The sequence below is a fragment of the Haematobia irritans genome, chromosome 4, assembly GCF_050003625.1.
Source record: "Haematobia irritans isolate KBUSLIRL chromosome 4, ASM5000362v1, whole genome shotgun sequence".
NCBI lineage: Eukaryota > Metazoa > Arthropoda > Insecta > Diptera > Muscidae > Haematobia > Haematobia irritans.
In genome coordinates this window covers 54,175,327-54,190,718 of record NC_134400.1, presented here as the reverse complement: position 1 = coordinate 54,190,718, position 15,392 = coordinate 54,175,327, and positions in this window count along the sequence as shown.

Below are 15,392 nucleotides of genomic sequence, written 5' to 3'. Positions count from 1 at the left end.
GCGTTGTAGAATATTCGACGGTACGGATGTACTACAGTGCTTCAAATATAAAGGATACAATCACAAAGCCAAGGATTGTAAGAATCAAGAAATATGTAATAAATGCCATGGAAATCATAGATCAAAGGATTGCCAAAAGGAACAGATGATGAAATGCATAAATTGTATCCACGTTAATAAAAATCTAAAACTCGGTCTGGATGAGAACCATTTTACAAACAGCAAACAATGTCCGGTTTATATAAATAAATTATCAGCAAAAAAAGAAGAAGGGGACTTAGCGCATAACAATTAAATAATATTAGGGGAATATATACAAATATACAAGGACTAACAAACAACTACGCACAATTGGAAAATTTAATTGAAGATAAAACACCTGATTTTGTAATAAAGGGTGATTTGTTAAGAGCTTGATAACTTAAAAAAAAAAAAAACGCATAAAATTTGCAAAATCTCATCGGTTCTTTATTTGAAACGTTAGATTGGTCCATGACATTTACTTTTTGAAGATAATTTCATTTAAATGTTGACGGCGGCTGCGTCTTAGGTGGTCCATTCGGAAAGTCCAATTTTGGGCAACTTTTTCGAGCATTTCGGCCGGAATAGCCCGAATTTCTTCGGAAATGTTGTCTTCCAAAGCTGGAATAGTTGCTGGCTTATTTCTGTAGACTTTAGACTTGACGTAGCCCCACAAAAAATAGTCTAAAGGCGTCAAATCGCATGATCTTGGTGGCCAACTTACCGGTCCATTTCTTGAGATGAATTGTTCTCCGAAGTTTTCCCTCAAAATGGCCATAGAATCGCGAGCTGTGTGGCATGTAGCGCCATCTTGTTGAAACCACATGTCAACCAAGTTCAGTTCTTCCATTTTTGGCAACAAAAAGTTTGTTAGCATCGAACGATAGCGATCGCCATTCACCGTAACGTTGCGTCCAACAGCATCTTTGAAAAAATACGGTCCAATGATTCCACCAGCGTACAAACCACACCAAACAGTGCATTTTTCGGGATGCATGGGCAGTTCTTGAACGGCTTCTGGTTGCTCTTCACTCCAAATGCGGCAATTTTGCTTATTTACGTAGCCATTCAACCAGAAATGAGCCTCATCGCTGAACAAAATTTGTCGATAAAAAAGCGGATTTTCTGCCAACTTTTCTAGGGCCCATTCACTGAAAATTCGACGTTGTGGCTCGTTAGTAAGTCTATTCATGATGAAATGTCAAAGCATACTGAGCATCTTTCTCTTTGACACCATGTCTGAAATCCCACGTGATCTGTCAAATACTAATGCATGAAAATCCTAACCTCAAAAGAATCACCCTTTATTATCAGAAACACATGTGACCAAAGATATCCAAGAATCCGAAATAAAAGGATACAAGAATGAGTTAACTTGCTCAGATAGCAGAAGAACGGGAGGAGTTGCATTATATGTTAAAAATTGTTTCCGAGATACAAAATATTTTTGAGAGAGCTAATGGAGGAACACATTGGATAAATGTTTCAATGATAAAGAATAAAAATGAAAATCTTATAATTGCAGCTATATATAGGTCCCCATGCTATAATGAAAACGAATTCTATGAACATTTCGAAGATATGATGGAGACAATAATTGAATATAATACTGATGTTGTAATAGCTGGAGATTTTAATATTGATTGGTGCAAAAATAGTACACAAAAGAGTAAAATACTTAGTATGATACAGGACAATGGAATGAAACTATTAACTATGTAATTACAAATTCAAAAAGAATTAAAGTTAAAACAAATGATCTGTACAAAATCTCTGATCATGAATGCATAGATATTATTGTAGAATGCGGCCGTAAACAAAATGAGAACCATAAGACCGTTAAAGAATGTTTCAAATACAATAAAAAAAATTTTTAGAAAGGAATTATGTACAATACTGGATTTGGAAATGCAAAACAAGAGATATGAATATCCCAATATACTAGATATATGTCTTGAAAACACAATAAAGACATTTTCAAAACCTCTTCAAATATACTCTACTAAACATCAAACTGCATGGTACAACAATGAACTGTTTAAAATGAAGATGCAGAAAATGGAGAAATATAGAAAAGCAAAGCTTGAAAATACAGTGTACTCATGGAATATTTATAAAAGAACAAGAAATATGTATAAAACGAAAATAATAAATACCAGAAATAACTATATAAACAACAAAATAAATGGAGTGAAAGATCAAAAACAAATATGGAGGGAGATAAAAGATTTGGTACTAAGGAATGAGAAATGTGCAATAGAGTCTGTGATATTTAACCAAATATAATATAAGGACAGCAAAATGATAGCGAATAAATTCAACGAATATTTTGTAAATAGTATTAGAACGATAAGAGATGAAATAGACGATGTGCAATACCAAAATACAATACATATGACTACCCAATAAACAAAAACGTTTGAAAAATGCTAAATTTCAACAATTTTTCAAACATTTTTTCAAAGGATTAGGATAATATTCAAGTTGAAAAATTGTTGAGAAAATCGCGTTCTCAACAAAAAACAGACATTACCCTCAACACTGAAATTCAACACATTAGCAATAATATCTCAAGTGTTATCCTCAAATTGAAATGCATCGCTACTCAATAATTTGTCAAAACAATTTTCGATGCGAGTCAAATTCAAAATTAACATCGTTGCATATACTTTTCAACCTAAATTTGTATGAATGATATACCCACTTCAAATTGAAAGTCAAAGCCAAAATTCTATGAATTTTGTATAATTTGTTCATTTTCATCAAAATAAAATATATAATAATTTGATAATTGATAAATAATAATTGATAAATAATAATCTTATTAAACATATCAACAAATAAGAAGAAAAAAACAAACAACAAAACTTTAAATATCTTAAACATTATTAGTAAACACTTTTGCATTGATAATTCGATTTCCTTCCTTTTGGTGTCATAAAACAGCATTAAAATTGATTAACATGCGGGCAATTTGAAATTAGGAACGTACTGGACCGCTGTTAGAATTAATTTCCAGCAGAAGGCATTCACAAAATATACATTTTAAACTGTTAATAGCATCTGAATTAAACTGACGATGTGATGCACATTTTCATCCAGAAGTTGTTGATTTCAACAATTTGTTGTTTTTAACAATTTTAATTGGTTACACTTGTAATGTTTCTGGAAACTTTTTCTTGTCGATAAGCCACTCATTTTTCATTGGTCAGCTTCTTAATGTTTGCAAGAATGTAGCATCCAAAGATTTTAGTTTTCTGCAAAGAGATTTAAATTTAGTGACTTCTCTAAAGTGTTGATTTAATTTTTCATATTGACATACCAATTATTATAAACTATTTGAAGCAGTTCCAGTTAATTGTTTACCATTTTTTCATCGGTCAGCTTTTTAATGTTTTCAAGAACGTAGAATATCTCTTTGCATAATTGCAAAGAGATATACATTTAGTGATTTCCTTAAAGTTTTATTTCATTTTTATTTTCACTTACCTATTTTTTATAAACTATTTGGTTATTTGTCTAAAATTTTCCATTTTTTTAATTTCTTGCAATTGACCACGAACTTCGTTGCACAAATAAGTATTGAAAACCACATGGTTTTTTCGTTACATTTTAGGGTAGTGTTTCGTCAAAGTTTTCTCATATTATCTTCAACACCTTTTCAAAGATTTCGTCAACATTTTGGCAAATTGGAAGTAATTCGCAAACAATGTGAAGATGTATTAAAGATGAGCTATTTCAAGTCAAGTTGAATTTATGTTGAAAATTATATTTACCCTCAAACTGAAAAGTTGTTGCATTTGAAAAACGCTCATCCTGTGTTTATTGGGTAGTACCAAATTCCAATTCAGGACCATAAACATAAACGAGCTTTTTGCAACTTGCAAACAACTTAAAAATAATCCAGACTTTAACCATGTATCGACAACAATAATATTAGATAATTGGGATAAAATTGGAAATATGATACTAAAGACGATAAATGATTCACTTGAAAGGGGAATTTTTCCAGAAAAATGGAAAGAGACTATGGTGATACCAATCGAAAAAGTTCAGAGAACAAAGAAATGTGAAGAATTTCGACCAATAAATACATTATTGACGTGCGAAAAAATCCTAGAAAAATTGGTTAAAGAACAACTGGAGAAATATATTGAAAATAATGGAATATTATCAAAATACCAGTCTGGTTTCAGAAAAAATTATTAATGTGAGACATCAATAAATTATATGATAAATAGATGGAAAAACAAGAACAAAGATAACAAAACACTAGCTATGTTCATAGATTTCAAGAGAGCATTTGAAACGATTGATAGAGATATCTTAATACAAAAATTATATATGTATGGTATACAAAACAAGGAACTAAGGTGGTTTAAATCATATTTAAACAATAAAATACAAAGAACTAAAGTAAATGACGTGATTTCAGAAGATATTAGAAAAGAATGCGGAGTTCCACAAGGTTGGATACTAGGTGCATTACTTTTCATTATATACATAAATGATATGGCAAATTTATTGGAAGAAAGTGAGATAATATTATATGCAGATGACACATTAATTTTTACAGAAGCTGAAACGCCAAATGAATGCTATATAAAAATGAAAAAAGACATAAATGCGCTTAATATTTGGTTAAATGTGAATAGACTACAAGGTAATGAAAGTAAAACTAAAATTATGGAAATAAACATGAACACTGATAGAAGAATTAGAATAAACGACAAAGAAATAGAAAAAGTAACAAACATACAGTACCTTGGAATAATCATTGACAAAGATTTAAAATGTAAAGAACACCTGGAACATATATGCAAAAAGATAGGGAAAAAACTTGGATTTTTCAAAAGAATAAGAAATCAAATTTCAACGACAACAGCAATAGAAATATATAACACGATGGTAAAACCACATTTTGAATGTGCTTCAGCAGTGATATATACGTGTTGTACGCAGAATCAAATTGATAGGCTGCAGAAACTGCAAAATAAAGGTATGAGATGTATACTAAGGATGAATAGATATATAAGACGGATGCTGGATACATTAAAATGGCTGAATATAAGACAACGTTTAGAAATGAAATGGTATTTATACAAAAAATGAAAATGGGAAATGCGCCGGAGTACTTAAGCGAGCAATTGCAAATGGTAGGAGACGATCAACCATATGAACTAAGAAATGCAGAAAACTTCAGGATCAAACGATCAACAACGAGTGCTGGGCAAATGAGTCTTTTCTACAAAGGGTTACAAACCTACAAAAGATTACCAAACTATATGAAATCTCAAGAAAATAATATTGTATTTAAAAAACTTATTGTTGATTTTATAAAAAATAGATAATTATATTAAGATCTGAGAATATTAAGAATATAACTGTTTGTATAACATAGTAATACTTTAAATAAATATAAAAAAATCTATATGGGGCCTTTACCTAAAAGGGGTGCGATATGGCCCATTTGCAATACCATCCGACTTACATCAATAATAAATCTTATACCAAGTTTCAAGTCGATAGCTTGCTCCCTTCGGCAGTTAGCGTGATTTCCACAGACGAACATCGACTCAGAATTTCACCACAAACCAGAATATATATACTTTATGGTGAGACCAATATTTCGATGTGTTATAAACGGAATGACAATGTTAGTTACCATGACAAAACTACTAAAGATACTACATCATAGTCAGCTGTTCACAGCTGAGTTACATTTTACATTCCACAGGTTACTATTGTCAAAAATATGTATGGTTACTATTGGTTACATAGGTAACTATTGGTTACATAGGTTACTATTGGTTACGTAGATTCTATTGGTTACATTTTACATGCCACAGGTTATTATTGTCAAAAACTGGTTACATAGGTACTTAGGTTACTATTGGTAACTAACATTAAAATGTAAACAAAACAAATTGAAAATATTTAATATCTTTTGTTTACTAACATTAAAATTATAAACAAACCTGACATTTGGATGTACTTGAATTCTGTTGTTTTTGTTTTTTTTTTTGTGATGATTTAAAAAAATATTGTTGACATTTTTAAATTGTGTTGATGTAATTAAGGTCAAAAATGTAAATTCTATTTGAAATTCGGAAAAAATATAAATACAACGGAAAAATGCAAAAATGTTGTCTGTGTAACAAGCGGGTAAATGGTGAAAATGGTCCATTTTTTCTATTCCCAAAAACGATCGACGGAAGTATAATTGGATGGCAATTTGATTTTATCTGTGAAAACATAAGACGCGCCAATAGTTATTTGCTTCTGCCAACGGCAGAGCCATTCATAATGGACAGTTTTTCAACGAAAGAGTAAGTAAATTTGAGTTCTATCGATGAAAACAATAATAATGTTTGTGTTTAGGAAAATTCATTTACCAATGGTTGATGATTCCAAAGATGTGCTTGGAACTAACTACGAAGAGACAGATACAGTGATGGGATATACCAGGGGACCCCAATCCCACGGCGGCGGGTTCTTTGTACTGGATTGACCCGATGGATATTATTCACCGGTCAGCGACTGCCACATCAGTAAATGTTGTTTCGTCCGTATTTTTGTGTTGAAGAAGGTGCATCACGGGGAACCTTCTCCGCTTGCCTTTTGTCCGAGCCGGGATAGAGGAGAACCCCGGACCATGGTACTGTGCAGTTTGCCGAAAACAAATTCACAATCGCTCGGTTTCGGTGAGGTGTAACCGGTGCTTGGAAACGGGCTCCGTGGCAAGATTAGCGAGATCGTGGACTTTATGAGTCGGAAAAGGAAAGGATCGCGGCGATCCAGGAAATCAAGCTGAATCCCACCTGCAGCCTACGCCATTGTGATGGATACAATGTGCTAAAAAAGGATCGCACAAGAAATGGAGGTGTTGGCCTGGCTTTCATATTACACCGATCCGTGCAGAATAGACCTTGTGCCAGACACTAGTGACCCGTATATGGAATGTATGGGGGTAGCAGTCAAGTCTATGGCTGTCGAGATAGACCTCTACAATGTGTATATACCGCCGGTTGGTAGCTGTACTCCAGGTTATAGCCCAAACATTTAGTAGCTGTTGCGCGGGTATAAACGATTGGTTCTAGGAGTTTTTAATGCCCACCATGAACTTTGGCATTCTCTCCTAGGTAATGACCAGAGAGGCATAGCTTTGGCAGAGCAGATAGATGACTCCACATTTTGCACGGTGAACGAAGAGGCACCCACGAGAATTATGGGAAATTGCAGCAGTTCGCCAGATATATCTTTAGCGTCACATGGTCTGATAAATGACGTATGCTGGCAACCCGTCATTTCACTGGCATCAGATCACCTCCCCATAATTCTCACCATTAACCTAACCTCTGAACGCCGGACGTTTATTAAGCAAAAGAAAGTCAACAGGGAAGGCTTCAGAGAATACACAGATCGTCACTTCAGTGAGCTCCCGTCCGCCCTTCCATGTTCATGTTGCCCAGAGGGCGTTCCGGGATATCATCAACGCAGCAGCCGCTCACTTCATTCCAGCTGGTCGAATTGCCCAAGTGAGGCCCAATTTCCCAGCCGAAGCGGCGGGACTCGCAGACGAGCGTGATGAACGCCATCGTGCTAACCCTGCTGATCCTAAAATCAGGGAACTGAATCTAAAGATTACTAAGATAGTCGACGAGCACAAGCGGGACACTTGGATGGAGCACCTGAAGCAATGTAACCTAGGTACAGCAACAGGTAAATTGAGGTCAACAGTGAGAGCCCTCTCGAACCCCGCTACTAGGGATGATGGTATTTCAGTCACCTTTGGCGATGTGACAGTGACTGATCCGAGGAGGTGCGCCATATTATTCAACCGACTGTTTGTCGAGCTCCCCGAGAGTGATAGAGCGAAAAGGAGTGCCATTCGCCGCATCTGTAGTCTCCGAGCCGATGACGCACCACAATTTACCAAAGCCGAAGTTACTGATGACATCAACAGCGTGAAACCATCCAAAGCGCTGGGCCCTGACGGTCTATATACTAATGCTGAAGCATCTGGAAATACTCGGAGTTGAGTACTTGACCAGACTCCTCAATTTGTCGGTCCTCGTGGCATTTGACCTATCGAAGGTATTCGATACGGTCAACCATGCCAGACTTTTCGAGGACATCGAGAACACGTCCCTGCCGGCTGGAACCAAGCGTTGGGTTACAGGTTATCTGTGCGGACGACAGTCGTATGCGGAATTTAGGGATAGGAAATCAAGAGTGAAACAGGGAGTTCCCCAGGGTGGGGTGATATCTCCGGCACTGTTTAACCTCTACCTATCCTCTATTCCCACACCCTCCTGACGGCGTCGAGAATGTATTATATCCATCTGGGCCCAATGTTGATGACATCTGCGATCGTTTAAACGTCTACATCGCTAATCTTACCAGTTAGTTCACTGCAAGAAACTTGAGGATATCCCCCACCAAATCCTCAGCCACACTATTCATTACAAGGACGGCAGAAGTGTGCAGGTAGTTGAATATTAGTGTCGATGGCGGAATAATTCTGATCACAAATTGCCTCAAGATTCTTGGGGTCATATTCGACAGCCTTTTCAGGTCGTCTGCCCAAGCCACTGTAATTTGTGATAAGCCCCGTAGTAGAAACACGGTCCTCAAGTCACTTACCGGCAGTACTTTGGTTGCGGACAAAGAAACCTTGTTAACTACCTATACGGCAATTGGCCGGTCAGTGGTAAACTATGCAGCTCCAGTGTGGACACCGCAGACTAGTGATACGCAGTGGAATAACATACAGACCTGCCAGAACGCTGCCCTTAGAACTGCGACTGGGTGTCTCCGCAGCACACCTTTATTTGGAGACAAAGATCATCCCTGTGCGAAGACACAATTACATGTTGTCAAAGCAGTATCTCCTGGGTTGTTATCGCAGTAATCATCCAAACCACCATCTCATGGATACACAACCACCACCCAGGAACGTAGAGGTTGATATACATCATCTAGAGCGCGAGATTCAGTGCTACAAAAGAAAGCCTCTAGATCAAGCAGCATGTCAGGCAGGTTTGAACAGGATTCATGAAGATACTGTAGCTGAAGCGGTGAGAAGCTACAAGGTTAATCCTGTTCTCGGAGTCCGACCACCGCCCATAGCACCGGAGGAAAGAGACCTCCCACGGCAGACTAGGACAGTTTTAGCCCAATTAAGATCAGGCAAGTGCAGCGGCCTCAATTCCTACTTATCAGTGATAGATAGCAGCGTAGCAGTATGTCCAATTTGCAGCCAAGGGCCACACGACACGCGTCATTTTTTCTCTTGTCCACCTAAACCAACCCGACCCGACACCAGATCACTCTGGACACACCCCACCTTAAGCATAGTACTAAGATCACGTTTTCGCACGAAAAACTGTTATACTCCATATAAAAAACGTTAGCACGGAATAAATGCGAAATCTTTGTTTTAAGCTTTTTAAAACACATATTTATACAATCCTGGATTTTTCGCACGAAAAAAAGGCAGGCATATTATTTCGCATAAATACGGTAACATCCCTGGGTTTGAGATCCTACATACGGAGATAGATGAAGATATTCGTTTTTCGCAGAAACGAACTTAGTACTAAGCATTAGTCGCAAAGTTCCACGATCTGGCCACAAGATGAAGTACCAAAGCGTATAACATAAAATGGATGAAATCACAATAAACTGTTACAACAACAACCAGGGGACCCCAATTGAGAACGAACATCCAGGAAGTTCCATTTGACCTTACATATATGAGAGAAGACTGTGATGAGCTAGTGGAAGATGGTTCGGACCTAACCGTGAAGACATGGATAGACACCGTATGCGAGAGGAGGTTTCTATTGCCTCAGAACTCACCAGAGTTGAACCTATGGTTATTGCGAGAGTCACAGAGATCTCTGAAGAGGACATTCTTGATGACTCGATTGAAGCGGCTGATGTGACGGTTGTTGAAAATCTCGATGGTCCTACGGATCCTCCAGATAAATCTTCATCATTGTAAGGCTGCATGTGCTGCCTTAAAAGTTCTCCTGATGAAAGGGGACATAGATATAGTTCTTATTCAAAAACCATATGTTTATAGAAACAAAATATGTGAATTAAGTACTCCGGGGTTCAAACTATTGCAGTATACTGGTAATGATGTAAATCGAGCCTGTATAATAGCTAAAAACGAGCTCAACATGTTTCTGCTTCCTTCAATGTGCAATACAGACACTGTCGTTGCCACTTTAGAAATAGCCAAATGCAAATATTGGGTATCTTCGGTCTACATGGGACATGACAGGGAGATGCCTCCATATGCCGTTAAGACCTTAGTGGAGGAGTCACGGAAAACAAAGACGAAACTCATTATGGGATGCGATGCGAATGCACATCATAGTATATGGGGAAGTAGTGATACTAATGCAAGGGGAGAGTCGCTAATAGAGTTTATTTTGCGTACTAATCTGGTAGTTTGCAACAAGGGAGATGCCCCAACCTTTGTCACTAAAAACAGGCAAGAGGGTTTGGACATCACCTTGGCCTCGCAAGAACTGAATGAAATGATATCTGAGTGGCAGGTTTTAAGTGAACACAGCTTCTCAGATCATCGCTACATCAGTTTCAAATTTGATGTTCATATCACCAAGACCATATTTCCGCCAAATGTTAGGAAAGCTGACTGGAATAGGTATAGGGAATCGTTCAATATGATGATACCGGAAATAACAGAGACAAATATGAGAAATGTGCAAGATATCGAACACGCAGTGGAGCGGATTACTAAGGCCTTCAACATCTCACTGAAAGCTGCATGCCCTAGAGGGAAGTCAAGGGGGAAAATCGACCACCATGGTGGTCTACGGAATTAAGTAATATGAAAAAATCGTGCAGGAAGCTCTTTAACGAGGCAAAGTCTACCAGAGCCCCTGAGGACTGGAACGCTTACAAGAAGAATCTGAGAGGATACAAGCGAGAACTGAGAAAGGCTCAGCATAACTCTTGGAATGATTACTGCAGCAGTATTGAGAATACGTCCGAGGCTTCCAGACTACGGAAGGTTCTAGCATCCACCAACTCCGCTTCAGGTTTCATTAAAACATCGGAGGGCAATTGGACAACGTCCAGTGAGGAGACGCTGGAAGTACTATTGGACACACATTTTCCTGGAAATCAGACGGTTGAACCAGGTTCTGGCGGTGCCACAGTGGCTCAGCGGTTGTTTCCTGTCGAGAAAATTGTATCGGAAACTAGAATAAGATGGGCGCTAAATAGCGTTGGACCATTCAAATCCCCCGGACCTGATGGAATTACTCCGGCGGAGTTACAAGCAGTAACTGACAAAATTATCCCCTGGTTGTCGGCGACATATAAAGGATGTATCAACTTATCATATATCCCAGGAAAGTGGAGGGAAACAAAAGTCGTTTTCATACCTAAAGCGGGCGTATCCTTCGAGGGCGAAGGATATCCGACCAATCAGCTTATCCTCATTCCTACTGAAGACTCTGGAGAGGATGATAGATATTTATCTTAAAACTAGCATCGATTCAAGTTTGTTCTCGAAACGACAGCATGCATACTCGAAGGGCAGGTCTACTGAGACCGCACTACATGAACTAGTCAGCTTTATTGAAAGTTCACTATCTGTCAAAGAATACACAATCGTGGCGTTTCTAGACATCGAAGGGGCGTTCAATAATGTCCATCCGAGCTCGATATTAAATGGACTGACAACTCTGAATATTGATCCATGTATACTCAGTCTGTTAGACGAACTGCTAATGAAGAGACGTATTTCAGCCACACTAGGACAAGCAAACATACAAAGGTATGTGAACAGAGGCACTCCCCAAGGAGGAGTTCTATCACCACTTCTTTGGAATGTTGCTATAAATAACCTTCTGGTTACTCTAGAAAAAGAAAGGATAAAAGTGGTGACATACGCAGATGATGTGGCTCTGGCAGTCAGGGGAAAATTCCCATCCACAATCAGAGATATTATTCAGAGAGCCCTCGGATGACTGAGAAATGGGCGACAGACAATGGTCTTGGGGTAAATCCTGCAAAGACAGAATTAGTCATGTACTGCAAAGATCGCAAAACTCCCACGGTTAGGCCTATTTCCTTAGGGGGTATTGAAATTCCCTTTGGTGAGTGTGCAAAATACCTTGGCGTTATTTTGGACAGGAAGCTGAACTTTAAGCTTAATATTGAAGAAAGGGCGAGAAAAGCAACTGTAGCTTTGTACTCGTGCAAAAAGGCAATAGGAAAAAAGTGGGGACTAAAACCAAAAATTGTGCATTGGCTATACACGGCAGTGGTTAGACCTATAATGCTATATGGTGTTGTAGTCTGGTCAGAAACCGAATTGTTTAGATAAAGTTCAGCGTATGGCGTGTTTGTGTATTTCAGGCGCATTCAGCAAGACAGGAACAAATTCCCTTAATGTCATGCTGCATCTATTGTCTTTATACATTTTGGCCAAACAGTCAGCTGCAACAACGGCTGTGCGGTTGCGCGAGCTATCGCTGTGGTCGGGAAAAGGTTACGGTCACAGTTCAGTCCTCAAAATAATGCCAGATGTGCCTAACGTAGTGTATTACACATTGGCGAGTGAGACTCTAATCCCAGTGAGGCAGGGAATAAAGAATATATAGATTTCTACACTTCGTTCGGAGTATATTCTAATGATCTGGAACTTCGAATAGCGAAAAGATTACCTAATCACTGTAGTGTTTTTCAGGCTGAAATATAAGCAATAAGAGAGGTGGCGAATTGGCTGAGAAGTAATGTTCCAAAAAATGTGGACATTAATATATACTCAGACAGTCAACCTGCAATAAAATCCTTGGACTCGGCCATCGACTGCTGCAAATCTCTCAATGAGATGGCGGAGCAGTACAATATTCACCTAATATGGGTGCCTGGCCATAGGAACATACCACGGAACTGCGAAGCGGATGAGTTGGCAAGGCTAGGGACTACCTTACATATTCCAGGGGAACTAGAATTTGTTGGTATGCCCCTAGCTTCCTGCAAGCTCATACTGCGTGAGAAGGCTGTTATGATGGCAAATGTTCGATGGGAGAATTGCAAGGGTTGTAACGACACCAAGCAAATATGGCCCCATTTCAACTTAAACCGCACACTAGATATGCTAATGTTCTCGAGACGTCAGATATCACTCCTGATATCTGCTATAACGGGTCGCTGCCTGATAGGCGATTTTGCAAAAACTATTGGCGCGAAGTATAATGACTATTGTATGAGCTGTCATGATGCGGAGGGAAAAGAATCAATTCAACACCTCTTGTGTGAGTGTCCTGCATTTTGTGTAAAGCGCAAGCAACTTTTAGGAGCATATACCTCTTGTGTGAGTGTCCTGCATTTTGTGTAAAGCGCAAGCAACTTTTAGGAGCATATACCTTCAGATTACTGGCGGATCTGGAAAACGTTAACTTAAGCAGTCTGCTAATGTTTTTGGAACAATCTGGTTGGTTCAGCGAAGAAAAATAATCGAGAAGGTTCAGCGGTTAAAACTAGAAGTGCCCATATGTAATAGGTACTTTTAGTTAATGTGGTATCACAATGGACTGAATAGTCTAAGTGAGCCTGAATCTTAATCGGGCTGCCACTTTAACCTAACCTAACCTAGTTCAACAACAACAACAGCGTCACACTGCGAATACATGCCACAAACAGTGGGCCTTACATGGATACAGACATTACAAAAATATTGCAAAAACATAATTATTATATTAAACGTATTAATAACTAAAACTATCAATACAACTTTAAATATATTAAACAGTCTTACATGTATAATACGATTTCCTCCATAATGTTGGTGTCACATAACTATTAATTAATTAATTATTAATTAATATGCTGGCAATTTGAAATAATTGCTATCAAGGAACTGCGTGTTAGAACAGATTCCATCAAGAGGAATTCACAAAATATCAAACTGATGACGGAATGTAAATTGATGTAATGTACATTTTCATCCAGAAGTTCTTGATATAGGGATTGTTGCACTTTGTTTTAATTGGTTGCACTTTGCAAGTTTTCTGGAATCTTTTCTTTGTTGTTTCCTTCATCAGTTTTTCACTGGTCAACATCTTCCAAGAATATAACACCCAATGATTTTAGTTTTTTGCAAAACAATCGAGTTTTGTGATTTCCATTAAGTTTTCAATTCACTTTTTATCTTGACTTACCAATTATATTTAGCGTTTTGGATTAGTTTCAGTTTTATGTCAAAAATATTTCAAATTTTTGTATTTCTTCCAACTGACCACGTACTTTGTGGCACAAAATGTATTGAAAACCACAAAATTCAATTTCCTCAAGAACGTTGGTGTCACAAAATTGTTGTACAACTCATTAAAATTCGGGCAATTTGCAAAGAACTTGATGGCCAGAGAGTTAGAATAAATTTCCAGCAATTTCAATTCATAAAATAACAAGTTAAACCGATGATGCGATATAAATTAAACTATCGATGTGATGCGAATCATCATCCAATAGTTGTTGATATGGAAAAGCATAAATACTGTTACGAATTTGATATTTCTAGATTTGAGTTTATTTAAATTAGTTTCCGTTAATTTAAATTTCAAATTGTAACGATAAAATTACGTCATAACTTGTTAGAGTCATTTCTTTATTTTCTAGTACTTTCCTAGACATCTTTTGTGTTCTTAGTTTTCATTGTAAAATTAACACCTTTTGTTTTACTGTTATAATTATCGGTAATATGACCATAATCCCTTATGCCTGCACGACATCTACCAGATGGTAGAATGCACTAGCCAAGATGATAATAAGCCTAAAAGTATGTGTGCCATATCACCTGTACAATAACGCCCCATAGAAAGTTATAGATCGCCGAGACAATGAACATAAGTCGATAAATATATGCGATGTCGCCCGTGGTAGCTTAATCTCGAAGGTTGCAGGCCAATTAGCGAGAACATTCGAAATCGTCATATCTCGGTATATAAACCCCTAGCGGAGAGAGCAGTCAAGTCAGTCGTAAGCTAAAGTTTATACAGTACACATCGTAGAGCAAATAAGTGAAACCAATCAGTTAAACAAATAAATTGTAGATCTTCGTTATTTGAAAAGAACTGCACTCATAGAAAAAAGTCTGCTAAAAACAGCAGTCGATGTCTGCTGTTATATTTTTGTACTTCAGGGCCTAATGAACAACAATTTATACAATTTTTAGGTTATAAAATTTTCCCCAAAGCATATTTAAGAACCAAAAGTACTTTTTGGTATATTTTTGCTCGATAATATACTTACAAGCTCCTAAATACGATCAGCAAACATTTTGTTTGCTGTTATGCCTCAATTCGATAAATATTCAGATT